This window comes from Loxodonta africana, chromosome 9, assembly GCF_030014295.1.
Source record: "Loxodonta africana isolate mLoxAfr1 chromosome 9, mLoxAfr1.hap2, whole genome shotgun sequence".
Lineage (NCBI taxonomy): Eukaryota > Metazoa > Chordata > Mammalia > Proboscidea > Elephantidae > Loxodonta > Loxodonta africana.
This window is the reverse complement of record NC_087350.1, coordinates 24,727,990-24,742,491: the sequence shown is the minus strand read 5'-3', so window position 1 is coordinate 24,742,491 and position 14,502 is coordinate 24,727,990. Positions and strand designations below refer to the sequence as shown.

General features: G+C 43.2%; 1 non-coding gene across 1 annotated transcript; it reads left to right on the top strand.

The window, feature by feature from the left end:
• Positions 1 to 4,684: 4,684 nt before the first annotated feature.
• TRNAG-UCC (transfer RNA glycine (anticodon UCC)) lies at positions 4,685 to 4,755 on the top strand. The gene has a single exon. It is a non-coding gene; the product is annotated as a tRNA-Gly (tRNA).
• The last annotated feature ends 9,747 nt before the right edge of the window (positions 4,756 to 14,502 follow it).

Genomic DNA, 14,502 nt, shown 5'->3' with positions numbered 1-14,502 from the left:
AACTGATTGGCTGATTACAGCAGATCTTGTCATGGAGGAGATTACATTGTATCAGATCTCATCATAGAGGTGATTACATCATTATATAACTGCCAAAATACTGAGAATCATGGTCCAGCCAAAGCGACCCACAACCTTAGCCATCACAACTCCCCAAAGAGGGGGCAAAAGTAATCTCTGATCAGAACAGTTTTACTGAGTAGAACTCACAGCTGGGTACACCACAAATGGCATTCAACAGAAGTATAATACTTGGAACCAGCTGCAGTGCCTGTTGTGCCCGGTGGGAGGCAGCTCGACAGTAGACTCCAGTGCGGTGTCTAAATTTGTTGCCCTAGTCTTCCTGTAGCTTCACCAGCATTTATTTGCATAGGGCTTAGAGCAAGAGAGGAAGCAATGACAGTTGCCACATGGTGAATGCGAAGGCTTATTATCAAGTACATGATTGACCCCTCTAGGCATTCCAAAAATAATTTTGGAAGCCTTTTGGAGACTGGAACTCCTTTAATAGCAAGTTGTGGCAAGAGCAGGATAAATGGAGGTTCTTACTCTTAATATGTGTCCATTTTTAAGCCTGGGAAACCCTGGTTTTATAACGCAAACTCTTTGCCCAATGCTGAGCCCTCTAGAGGTTCTGGGTAAGTGCCTGATCTCATTCCTCCTTTCCTCTCCGTTTCCCTGATTGTGACCTCACTGACTTGCTCTAGATGCTCTAATCTTTCCCAGCAGCCTCATTGCTTGCACTTTTCAGCTCCTGCTAGCTTCATTCCTTTTACCAGAGAGCTGCTTAAGCACTCCTCTCTTCTCACTGTCCCACTTTGCGAGCAGAGGGTGAGGTCACAGTGTGGCTGATGCATCAGCATTTGTATTGCTCTAGCAATGCTGTCAGGAGCCTGAGTTTGCTCTTTTTCCACCCACTGCGGTGGGAGAGCTGTCAATACCTTTATCCTGGAAGCAGTGTGCTCATCTTTTTGAATTTGGTCCAGACACCAGAGCACAGCTGAACTCTTACAGGCCAATTTACAGCCCCTTTATTGGAGCAGCTCAGTATGTGAACTTATTACGAGGGAAATATTGCTGAGTTCTCACAGCTGCTCCTTGGAAACCCTATGGGGCAGCTCTACTGTGTCCTACAGTGTTGCTATGAATTGAAATCGACTCAATGGCAGTGGGTCTGGGTCTGGTCTGGTCTCTGCCCTTAGGAGAGGACAGAACAACGAAAAGCTGTGACTTTAGATGTTCTGGTCATTCCTCTAGTTTTCAGAGACAACAGACATTCTACCTTCCACCAATTCTCATTGATTATCGAATTTCTGTAGTTTGGTTAGCCATCCCTTCCTCACTGCCCTACCCCTCAGTCCATCCAGCTTTTGGGCATATCACTCCTCATTAGTTCTTCTTCCAGAAAAGCTGCTCTGGTGTCTCTTGAAAGCAGAGCCTGAGTCAGGTAATTGATTTGGTGGAAGTTGTTCCTGGAAGCCAGAATGTGGGAGTGGGAAAGTAAGATAGGGAAAGAGAGAATGCCAATAAAGAGCACAGAATTGAGCTAGTTACCACTGTGGGCAATTGAGGCTCAGTTCCCTTGGGAACCTCTGAGGAACCGTGTAGAATGTGCCTCAGAATTGTCCCTTTGAATGATGGAAGCCTGGGGCATTGATCCACCAGCTCCTGTGGTCCATTGGCATATGGTTGCCATTCAGGGGTGTCAACTCTCCCCTATCTCTAGGATCTACCACCCCTCTATCAGTTTGTTGTATTGTGGTGGCTTGTGTGTTGTTGTGATGCTAGAAGCTATGCCATCAGTATTTCAAATACCAGCGGGGTCACCCATGGTGGACAGGTTTCAGTGGAGCTTCCAGACTGTGATGGTTAAGGTTGTGTGTCAACTTGGCTGGCCCATGATTCTCAGTAGTTTGATAGTCATGATGGTGTGACCACTTCCATGATGAGATTTGATATTATGTGATCACTTCCATGATAGGATCTGCTGTGAGTAGCCAATCAGTTGAAAGAAGTTTCCTTGGGCATATGGCCTGCTTTGAATATAAGTGGGTAGTCTGGCAAGGCTTGTGGGCTTTTGCTTATTCTGGATCCTGCAGCTGGCTCTGTTACCAGAATAAGTTTCTTGCCTCTCACTGGTCAAGAATGCGCAGGTAAGGCATGTAGAGTTTTCCACATGAGCAAAGCTTTATAGAAGAGGCTTGCAAGCAGAGGCGAGGGGGGCCTAAAGCAACGCTTATCCCTGTCTCACAAAAGATGGGCCTGGGTTTTTAAAAGTTCTTGGGGGGGAAAAGATTCATGTTTATTCATAGGCACAGGCAGGGATATGTTAACTAAGGTGCTGGAGCAGCAGCTTTCCAAGATGGCTCCTGTCCCGGAGGCCTCTGGGATTTGTAGCAGGACTTATTATGGGGTGTAGCACCTGCGCAGTCTCCCAGCTGCTACTGCAGCCCTCACTGCCCTGGTGGAAGGTCACACAGTGGTCACAGGTGGATGTTCTGTGTATGTCTCTGGGGCTGGTTTTCCCCAGCTTGTTCTGAAAGATACCTTTGAAGAAGTTTGTGGGCTATTTTCTGATACCCTGCCCCATTGTTCTGGGGAATGGCTTTGTTTCTGCGCCCTGGCCCATTTCCTGTTACTTTGTAGATTTGGGTGCCCCTCTGTTCTCTGTCTTAGCTTCTGTTCCTCTGACCTCTGGTTCTTGGGACTTGAGGGAGCAGCTTACCTGCAGTCTTGCTTGCCGATCATTGGGATTCGCTGATCTTCACAGCCTATGAACAACAGCCCTGCTCTCCGACCTGCCCATCTTGGGTTCGCCAGCCCCTGTGGCTATGTGCATCAGGAGAAGCCTCCATCCTGACCCATGGACTTGGGATGTTCCAGCCTCTGCAACTGCGTGAACCATTTCCTTGATATAAATATCTTTTTCTCTCTCTATATTTATAAGCTTTACTGGTTTTTCTTCTTTAGAGAACCCAGCCTAAGATACAGACTAAAACAGAGTAGGAAGAAAGGCCCAGAGATCTACTTCCGAAAACAAGCCACTGTAAGTCTTATGGATCAAAACAGAACACGGTCTGGCTCGCTTGTTTTGAACACATCATCGGGAGGCTTCAGTTGTTGGAGGAGGACATTGTATTCAGTGAAGTAGAGGCCAACGAGGGTGTGGGAGACGCTAGGTGAGATGGATTGGCACAGTGGCCACAACGATGGACTTGAGTATGCTGTCGGTTGTGAGGAAGATGCAGGACCGGGCAACTTTTCATTTCGTTATACATGCCCTTGCCGTGAATTAGAGTCTATTTGATGGCAGCTAACAATAACAACCTCCAGGATGAGTGTGAACATAGACTAAGTTGTCCTCCAAGGTTTAGGAGAAAGGCCCGAGTCAGAGAAGCAAGGACTCTGGAATGGAAAGCTGGCATGTACAGAACAATCCACTTCAGGGGAGCTAAAATCAGGTGGGCTTAAAGTGTCCCTCAGGGAGTGAAATTTAAATCAATAGTTTTAGAGAAGCATTTAGAACACAAGAGTTTCAAATTACTACCTTAAACTGGCGGTTTCAAAATTATCTTTAGATCTTATCTACCTGTGTCATTCCTGTTCCTCCTCCTAAAATTCAGGTATAGGAGCTGACCTGTTTACCACCAATGAGTCCCTTAGGATGAAAGTTAAATACTTTATTGGTCATTTAGCACACTCCTTCAGCCTGGGTGCCCTTGCATTGTTATCATCTCTAATTTAGTTAATCAATTAATTAACACATTCATCCCACAAGTTGATTAGTTAATATTTTGAGATGTTTATTCATGTAATTTTCTTCCTTTGCTTTCCTCCCATCCAAGCAGGTAGTTGGCAGGTAGTTCCCTTTAGCCTGAAAGTAGAGGAAGCTAGCAAGCCTTTCTAGAGTCCCTAGGTGGTACAAACAGTTAACACATGTGGCTGCTAACCAAAAGGTTGGAGGTTCAAGTCCACCCAAAGGCACCTTGGAAGAAAGGCCTGGGGATCTACTTTCGAAAAGTCAGCATTGAAAACCCTGTGGAGCACAGTTCTACTCTGAAACACATGGGGTCACCACGAGTCAGAGTTGACTTGATGGCAACCATTTTTCTTTTGTTTTAAGCCGTTGAGAGCTAAGAGGGTTTGCAGAGGAGATAAAAAGGCATTGGGAACTTCGGGATATAGATAGTATGTTTTGGAGGAGACCCCTCAGATGAGGAGATGGCTCTAGACTGGAGGATGGAAGAGATGAAGAGAGTTGTGGTCCAGGAGTAGTTGGGATCCAGGCCCTGCTCTCTCTAAGTCCTCCCTGTCCCTCAGGATGGCACAAGACCTTAAGATGTATTCGCCAACCACTCCATTCTAAGGTCTGTGGTTGGCGAATACATCTAATTCCTAAGTCCCAAGCCTGGTAAAGAAGTACTTGAGGGGTTATTTAGACAGTGGATATCTTAGCCATAACCAGGGTGGACAGATGACTGACCCCCTATCCGCGATGCTTTGGCATAGTACAAGATCTAGGACTTCAGGTATGAGCCCCAGGAAGGGGGAAGGAAAAATAAGGAAGGGTTGAAGTTAACTTCCTTGCCAGCCTGGTAAAGTGGGGGCTTGAAGTTGGTAATTGTCTTGGTTTATTCAAAATACGGAGTTGTTAGATTCATACACACTACACAAACATTAGAGGACATTGGTGATTCAGTGGTAGAATTCTTGCCTTCCATGCGGGAGACCTGGGTTCGATTCCCAGCCAATGCACTTTGTGCACAGCCATGACCCATCTGTCAGTGCAGGCTTGTGTGTTACTGTGATACTGAACAGGTTTCAGCAGAATTTCCATACTAAAACAGATTAGGAAGAAAGGCCTGGAGATCTACTTCCAAAAATCAGTCAGTGAAAACCTATGGATCACATTTTGGGCCACTGGGGTGGGGGAGGGGCAGACTTGATGGCAGCTAAAAACAACCAGGGATTACCCATATGGAGGGAAGAGGAAGTGGAGGGGGAGGCCTTCTCGGAATTGAGAACAGTGTGAAAGAAAGATAGAGAGTTGTGTATTCATTTTTTATTGTTGTTATCAGGCGCTGTCTAGTTGATTTTGACTCATAGCGACCCCTAGGCTGTAATCTTTACGAGAGCATATTGCCAGGTCTTTTTTCCTGCAGAGCTGCTGAGTGGGTTTGAACCAACAACCTTCTAGGTAGCAGCAGAGCACTTAACCATTGAGCCACCAGGGCTCTTTACTTTTCTATTACCGTGTAACAAATTTCCCCAAATTTAGCAGCTTAAAACGATACACGTATTCATTATCTCACAGTTTCTGTAGACCAGGAGTCTGGGCACAGCCTAGCTGGGTTCTCTGCTTTAAGGTCTCACGAGAATGGAACTCGTGATAATATAATTTTCATGGTTTCATGGTTTAATGGTAAGACTATAGTCAAGAAAACAAAACTCCCTTATAAGGCATAATCTCTGCAGCCCGTGTTAGTAAATATGCTGGTTAATTTACTCCTCCCACCATCCCACTAAAAACTGGTTAAATGTCACTTTTTGTTTTAGAAAGAGGTAAACTTTTCCTGAAATGCGTGACTCTGACCTTGGAGGCTGCATTATCATTAATTTCTCCTTTTGTGAGTTTTTAAACGTTTCCATCTGAACAGTAATCATATGTGCATGATGTTGACACTTTTCCGAGAAATGGCTAATACCAACAATAGCTCAAGAATGCAGATTTTGACAGGGCTAGACTTGATGGTTTCCACATCTTGGGAAACTGTTGAAATTTCCAAGTGAGGCATAGGAGCCAAGAGAGCTCAGCCTTCTGGTTTTACCTGATGCTTTTTCTGGGTTTTTTATTCATAGTAGGAAACCCTGGTGGCATCATGGTTAAGTACTACAGCTGCTAACCCAAAGTTTGGCAGTTCGAATCTACCAGGTGATCCTTGGAAACACTATGGGACAGTTCTACTCTGTCCTATAGGGTCACTGTGAGTCAGAATACACTCAATGGTAATGGGTGTTGGTTTGGTTTTGATTTTATTCATAGCCCGTCCTGTACACTGATTCCCAAGGGACTCGACATCCTTGGAGGCTGTAGTCTTCTTAGCATCTTTCAGTTAATCTAACCCAGGCTAGCTCTGGAATCCAGGGCTCCCAATAAGATCCAACATGCTGTTGATGATCCTAATATTGGATTTATACAGTGTTTAAGACAAGAGTGTTGGAGTCACTGCTTTTCCAGAGCTGTTTATTTTGAATCACCCGAAAGCCTCTTGAGTGTTCTTTATTTCTCATCTTTGCTGTGATTTATTCCGTGTGAAAACTGTATTCCAAGAAAGTGATCTTTAATTACCTTCCCAAGCTCTTCTGTTGCAACTTCTCTAATCAAGTTTTCTATTGACAATTTGCTAGGAAATCATCCATTTTATCTAAGCTTTCAAACTCATTCCATCTATTTTTATAGAATATTCTCTTACAGTTACTTTGGTTTCCTCTGTATTTGTGATATGTCTCCTTTCTCAATCCTGGGTTTTTTTTTTTTTTTTTTCCTCTTGCTCTTTCCCTAATCAGGCTTTCCAGGGTTTATCTTTTTAAATCCGTCTTCTCAAAGAATGTAGTTTTGGGTTTATTGATCTTTTCTCCTTCTTTTATTTTGTTAATTTCAATTTTGGATTTTCTATCTCTCTCTCTCTAGTTCCAGTTAAAGAGCAATTTTATCTTAGCCTTTGAAATAATTTAAAGCTATAAAGTTTTTTCTAAGTACAGAATTTGCTATTTCCCACAGATTTGTTATGAAGTATTTTCATTTTAACAGCTTTCTAGGTAGTTCAGAATTTCAGTTTTAATTCATTTTTGATCCAAAGGTTAGCTAGGAGTGTTTCTTAATTTATAAGTAGTTGAAATTTTTTGTTATTACAATTATACTAAGTTTATGATTGAGCATGTGATATCTATAATTGCTATTTTAAAAAACTTATGATGGTTTTCTCTGTGGCCAAGTATTTGAATTATTTTGGATATACAAATAAACATATATATTTTTTCTACACAGGGGTGCAAGTTTTTATATATGTGTTAATTCCTTTATATTCTTACTTTACTTTTGACTTACACTTGTCTTCTGAAAGGAATATTTTAAAGTATCTTACTATTTGCATTTTTGATAGTTTTTGATTTATATATCTTGCAACTATGTTGTATGTGACCTGAAAAACTTCAAACAAATAAGTTATTTAAGTTATAAGTTAGTTATAATCCAAGCTTCCTGGAAGTAGCAAAGGTAAATATTCTTTGGGTTAATATACCTTCAGCCTAGACCTCAAAGAATTTATACAGATAAAGATCCAAGGATATTGAGCTCACAGCCAAAAATCATACAACACACAAGGGAACAAGTCTTCGTGAATAATAGTTACTAGGAACAAAGATTATTGGACAAGGTATCCTTTGCTGTCAAGTTGATTCCGACTCATTGCGACCCTATAGGACAGAGTTGAACTGCCCCATAGAGTTTCCAAGGAGTGCCTGGTGGATTTGAACTGCCGACCTTTTGGCTAGCAGCCATAGCACTTAACCACTATGCCAATAATAGATAAGGTAAGTATGTCTTATTATTCACTTACTCACAAATACTAATTTTGTCTATTATGTGCCAGGTACTATTCCAGTTGCAAGGGAGACAGCAATGGACAAAACAGTAAAAATTCCTGCCCTTAAATATTTACAACCTATATTGGAAACCCTGGTGGCATAGTGGTTAAGTGCTACAGCTGCTAACTAAAAGGTCGGCAGTTCGAATCCGCCAGGTGCTCCTTGGAAACTCTATGGGGCAGTTCTACTCTGTCCTATAGGGTTAATCGCGCTGGGTTGGGATATAGCCTTAGAAGGAAAGAGGTGCTACAGAGAGAACTAAAGCAGGGGATGGGATAAGGAGTGTGTATAACAAGGTGACATTTGAGCAAGGGGTCAATTCACCAGAAAGATATAAAATTCCTGAACTCATATATCTGTAATAAAATAGCCACAATGTATCTAAAGCAAAAATTGATTAAAGTACAAGGAGTAAAAGGTAAGTCCACCAGCACAAGGGGAGACTTTAGTTCACCTCTTTTGTAATCCATAGGTTAAGCAGATAAGACAATCAGCAAGCATATAGAATGTTCCAATAGTACAACTAAACTTGATCAAATGAAAGGTTATAATTAACTCCAAAGTTAATAGAATACACATTCTTTTTAAGCACACGTGAATAATTTATGAAAAATATTCACTCATTAGGCCACGAACCTACTTCATTCTGACTGGTGGGTGTCTGTGCCATAGTGGGTATTAACTGTTTTGAAAATCACTCTTAGCTATACAAATTGTGGAAGATAGGCCACAGTGCTGCTCTTTTAAGAGAATATAAAATATTTTATTTTCAAACTAGAATATAAAAATAAAGAAAAATGATGAGCACTTGGTAAATTTTATGGCCAACATCTGTACCTTGTTTTATTTAAAACACTCAGCTAAAAAAAAGAAAGTACTCAACATATTAGAAAAATGTTAATCTGAACTTTTCCTTGCTTTTTTAGTTACAGCCTAACCCTAGCACAGGGGCTGTCAACCTTGACACTATTGACATCTGCCTCAGTTACCTAGTGCTTCCATAACAAAAAAATACAAGTGGGTGGCTTTAAAGATCAGGAGTTTATTTTCTCACATTTCAGGAGGCTATGGTCGCTGTGAGTTGGAATTGACTCGAAGGCAATGGGCTTTTTTTTCTTTTTTTTTTTTAGGAGGCTAAAAGTCCAATTCAGGGTATGGCACAGTGGGGAATGCCTTCCTTGTCAGTAGTCCTAGGAGTTCCTTGGTGTCTGTCTTCCCCCTGTGTGTGTGTCTCTGTGTTTATTTTTGTCTTTTTGTAACTCATAAGTATTTAGGTTTAGGATTCACCTTTCCTTGGTATGGTCTCATTAATATAATAAATGAAAACCCCCTATTTCCAAATAGGGTCATATTTATAGGTATAAAAAACAATTACAAAACAAATCCCAAATCGGTTGCCATAAAGTCAATTCCGACTCATGGGGACTCCATGTGTTTCAGGGATAGTGTTCTCAATGGTTGAGATCTTCTGGAAGTATCGTATTTTTAAGCAAATAACGCACGCCTTCTGGGTATGTTTGCCGGCCGTGCCCTCCCCCGCTCCCTCGAGGTATTGTCCTAAGCTCGCTATGCTAAATATTTTTTTACAGCAACTTGTGGAAGAGGATTAGCATGGCAGCACTTGTGAGGGTGCCTCGAGGGGGAAGGCATGGCTGGCAAACAAGCACAGAGGGTGCCCATTATTTGTGTAAAAATACGGTAGATCACCAGGCCTTTCTTCCAAGGTGCTTCTGGGTGGATTCAGACCTCTGACCTTTGAGTTAGCAGCTGAGTGTTTAAACAGTCGTATCACCCAGGGATTCCTTATTTACAGGTAACGGAGGTTAAGGTTTCAGCACATGTTTTGGGGGACACGATTCAATCCATAGCAGCATTTTAGACCAGATGATTCTGTGTTGTGGGGATCTGTCCTGGGCTTTGTAGGATGTGTAGCAGCATCCCTGGCTTTTACTCACCAGAGGCCAGGAGCACCCCCCGCCTCCCCCGTTATGACAACCAAAAACATCTTCAGACGTTGCCAACTGTTCCCCTGTGGACAAAATTGCCTCCTGTTGAGAACCACAGTTTTAGAGAGACATCTCACTACTACATCCAAGTAGAGCCTACCCTCAGACATCTTATTCATGTCATGTCAATAGAGTTGATCACCTCTCTAGTCTCTCACTCTTAATTAAATATAGCCTCATTTAAGCTACCAATCAAAATAAGGAATTTTCCCTTAGGTATTTTCCGCTAATTTCTTACGTTTTGGTATGCTCTTGAAGGCTGCCCCTGAGCCCCTTGCCCAAGGTGCTGAATGCTGAAGCAAATGAATTTCCTCAATGGGAAAGTTTCTATTTGCAAGTTCCTGTTGTAGCTAATTTATCTTTATATTCTTAGCACCCTTCAGTACGTCTGGCTTGAAGTAGGAACTCTGCAACAGAGGGCTCATGACTGAGTCTAATCTTCATTTTCCAGGAAGCCTGTAACAGAGTAGCCCTGCTTGTGTGAGTTCTCTCTTCTCTCCAGGAGAAATAATGAATAATTAGACTCTCAGAACACGTTTGAACAAAGAAGGTGAAATGGAGATTCCAAACCCTTCAGGTGGCAGGCAGGGAGTGGGTGTGGTGTGGCGTGATGGAGCCCTGAGGTGGAAAAGATTGGTAAGGATGTGTTCCCTGCCTTGAAGACAGGTTGAGTGTGGGTTATGAATATCGATAATCAGATATAAGATGGCGTCATGCTAGGAGAGTTCAGGACTATTCCCCTCTGGAGCTTGGTATAAACTTTTCAAAAGCTGTACGAAAAAATAACAAGCAATTGTTCATTAACACCTACCATGTGCCAAACCTCTGAAAAACAACTGTGTCTCTATATCAGTTAGGACTCTTGTTGCAAGCAAAAGAAAATTCAATGGCTTAAGCCATAAGGGAGTTTCTTGGCTTGTATAATTGTGAAGTCCAGAGGTGGGGTAAGTTGTGTTTCCAAGGCTCATACTATCATGAGGGCTGTGGCTTGGTCTCCCTCTGATTCTCAGTTCTTCCCTTCTCAGTGTGACTGCTTCACCCTTAGGCTAGTGGCTAGGTCTCTGCTATTAGTTCCTGGGACCCAATGTTCACATTCCTCATCCATAGCTTCTCATTCCCCCAATTGTAGAACAAAAGCCCACAGGTTAGGCCAGTTTAGGCCATGGGCTCCACTTCTTATCAGTCACTGCAGTGAGGGTGATGTCATGCTCTGACTGGCCTAGGCCTGTATTATGTACCCACCCCAGAAGTAGTGGCTGTGAAGAGGGTGACGTTATTGTAAAAATGACATGGGGGCTGCTTCTACTTCCTCTAACTTCACAAGCGGGAAGGAGAATCAAGATCAACAGCCCAAGGCTGATTCCTGTGAAGCAGAGGTCACACACACCTCCTCTCTTCGCCATCTTTACCAATTCTGACACCAACCGTCCCTCCCACGGCATGCTTTACGGCACTCCTGGGTTCGATAATTCATTGCAATGTCCACACAGAACCCACAGACCATACTCACAGTTGTTGGGTTTATTAGAGAAGCAACAGGTTTCAATTCAGGTTCAGGGATGCTCGGAATACAGTTCTGCCATCAGGACAGCCTGTCCTCAGCTGTGCCTATAGGCACACCTCTCTTTGGGCCGTCAGCCTCTGCCCTGCTAGGGCAAGTGTTACCAAGCTCTTTTAGTTCTGCCAATAAGTGTCCTGAGGCTCCCTACTCTGCCTTGGCCCGAAGGCATTCAGCTCTAGCTCTGTGGGTCCACAAACCTAGCTCTACCAAGTGCTCGGAGGTACCCCACTCTGCCAGCAAGGCTTCTGCCTAAACGCACTCAGCTTTTTCACTCTGTGTACTGGGAAGTCCACCACACCATCTCCTGCAAGTCTCCTAACAGTTTCTGCTGCTGCTGTTTCTGTGCTGCTGCTTCTCACCATCTTGCCCTCTTTGGTGTTACAGCTCTCTGTCTCCTGGGTCTAGGAAGGTCTCAGTTCAGGGATCCCAGATCCAAAGGATGTGCTCCTCTCCAGGATCTTCTTCCTTGGTGGTGGGGAGATTCTACTTCTGCTCTGGAATTGCTAGCCTAGTGGCTTGCCAAAACTGACCAATCCCCTTGGTGGGCCACAATTATGTTATTTGCAAAGTCCCACCCAATCACTTGGGTAGGCGTTACAAGACCCTGGTGAGGAAGGCCACATAAAAGGGATCCCCTGCACCGCAGCTATACTTTGAATCCCTCTATCCAGTGGCCACTTCAGAGATGGACACATAATACGGGGCTTAGGAAGAACCAATTAGGTCCTAATCTTAAAGCTAGGGATGGGCCCCTACGTAATTCCCCCAGACCATATAGCTTCTCCACACAGGGTGGACTAAATGCTAGGAAGTCAACCATGATCCCCACCACTCCACAGACTCTTTGGGTTTGAAGGAATTGTTAAGACATGGAGGTTCAACAACTTAAAAAGCAAAAACAAACAAACAAACAAAAAAACAAATCCCTTGCCATTGAGTCTGTTCCAACTCATAGCGACAGAGTAGAACTGCCCCATATGGTTTCCAAATAGCACCTGGTGGGATTCCAACTGCCGACCCTTTGTTTAGCAGTCGTAGCTCTTAATCACTACGCCACCAGGGTTTCCTCTACAACTTAAGGTTGATTAAAAGAGTTGGCACATTAGGAGGCAAAACCCTCCATAAACTTTTATAGCTCTTAGCAGAGGGTCAGTGGTGGGGCTGGAAACAGTGGTTGAAGCAACCCAGTCCCAGGAAGCTGGCATTCAAATATGCTAAGGTAATTGAAATCCGTGCTGGCCCTGGGCCTGTTGACCCTCACACCCCTTCCTCATCCTTTTCCTGCTCTGCTGTTTATCACAGTTGGGCAGACACTGTAGGATGAATTTCCCAGATTCTAGGTCAGTTAGCTTGTAGCTGGATTTAGTCAATGGAAGGCAGTTATAGGAGATAGGAGGCTGGGAGAAAAGGAGAAGCCAGGGTATTTATTCCACTCCTGTGCCTCAGGCAGCATCTCCAGCAGGTGTGACACCTCCTCTGACTCTGTGGCCCCAAATCCCAATGGACAGTCTGGTGTGGTTCCAAAATCCTCCCAGAAGTGCTGCCCATGGAGACTTTTCATCTTTCCTCTGTGCCTTCAGCCAAGATGTGGTAACAGCTCCCTACTTGTTGCCAGTCTCTGGATTTGTTATGGATTGAATTGCGTTACCCTAAAATGTATGTTGGAATCCTAACCCCTACACCTATGGATGGAGCCCTAGTGGTGCAGTGGTTAAGAGCTACGTCTGTTAACCAAAAGGTTGGCAGTTCAAATCCACCAGCTGCTCCTTGGAAACCCCATGGGGGCAGTTCTACTCTGCTCTGTAGGGTTGCTATGAGTCGGAACCGACTTGACGGCAACGAGTTTATACCTATGGATTACATAGGTATTACATCTCATTTGGAAATAGAGTGTTTGTAATCCTATTTTAGAACAAGATTACATCCTGTTTGGAGACAGAGGTTTCTTTGTTATGTGACTTAGTTCATACCTAAATTTTTTTTTTTTTTTAAGTAGGGTAGACTCTAAATATAATCACTTCTGAGTTTTATAAAAAGCAGATTAGACACAGAGATAGGTACATACTGGGCAAGAACTAAAGAGTGCCCGGGGCTACTGACCAGGAAGGAATCAACATGGTGGAGACTCTGATTAGGACTTCTAGTCTCCAGAATTGTGAGAAAACAAATTTCTGTTTTCAAAAACCACCCACTTGTAGTATTTGTGTTACAACAGCACTAGGTAACCAAGGCAGCGTTGTACCACCACCTCCTCTTTGGCTTCTCAGCTCTTCCACTCAATTCCATCCCCTGTGTAACCAATTCCCAGCACTCAGTTCCCCCTGGTTTAAATACTTGGAGGGATTTCTCTTTTCTTGGCTGCTCCTAACCCAAGCCTTGAATTGTTCCCCAGCCTAATGTGGCCTGGAAAACAAGGGTTACGTGTTGAACAGAATTAAACTGAGACCTCCAAGGTGTTACCAACCCAAGCTCCACACTTTAGTAAGCAGCTCTCTGTCCAAAATTAAAATCCATCTCCTTTATTCTCCCCCTGCCCCCTGCCATCTCTGGAGTCAGGGGTTGAGGGAATGGCGTCCTTGGGGAGGAGGTATCGTGATTGTCAATAGCAGTAATGACAACCGATAGGACGTTTAGATCTGATTTACAAGTAATGCTGGATTCGCATTAGCGTGCTAGGTTTAAAATAACATCCATGCATTAGATGATATTCAGATTTAATGGAAAAATAATGACTGCATTAAATCAGGTTTTATTGTTATGGAAGGTTTTAATTTGGCAGGACCACTTTCCTTTTGTATCTAGAAAGGGCTCGATTGAGGAAGGTGGGGCCTCCATGCTGATTCTTGACCTACATTCACCCTGCACTCATCCAGAAATGATGGTGCCTTTTAAACAGGTTAACCTTTTTCTTTTCTTCGAAGGTGGTTTCCACCTCTTAAAACCTTCCAGATTAATTTAAAAGTAATAAAAATTAAACAGAAGTCATTGTTCTTCCCTGCTTTATGAAATGGAGTTTCCACTGTGGGTTTAAAAAATTTTTTTTTTAAAGAGGAAATGCATCATTAAAGTCGTTGCATTATTTATCAGAGAAGCTAATGAAATCATAACTACAGTCACTGGATACATACAGCACAGCGCTTGTTTGAAAAACTGCCTACAAAATCCCAGTTAATCACCATGGGATCAGTGCTTTTTATACTTCACCCCATGAAGAAGCCAAGATCATTTTGGTATTTGTATAAAGGCCTCAGAGTTCTTGACTGCTACCAAGATAAGAAAGTCATAGTT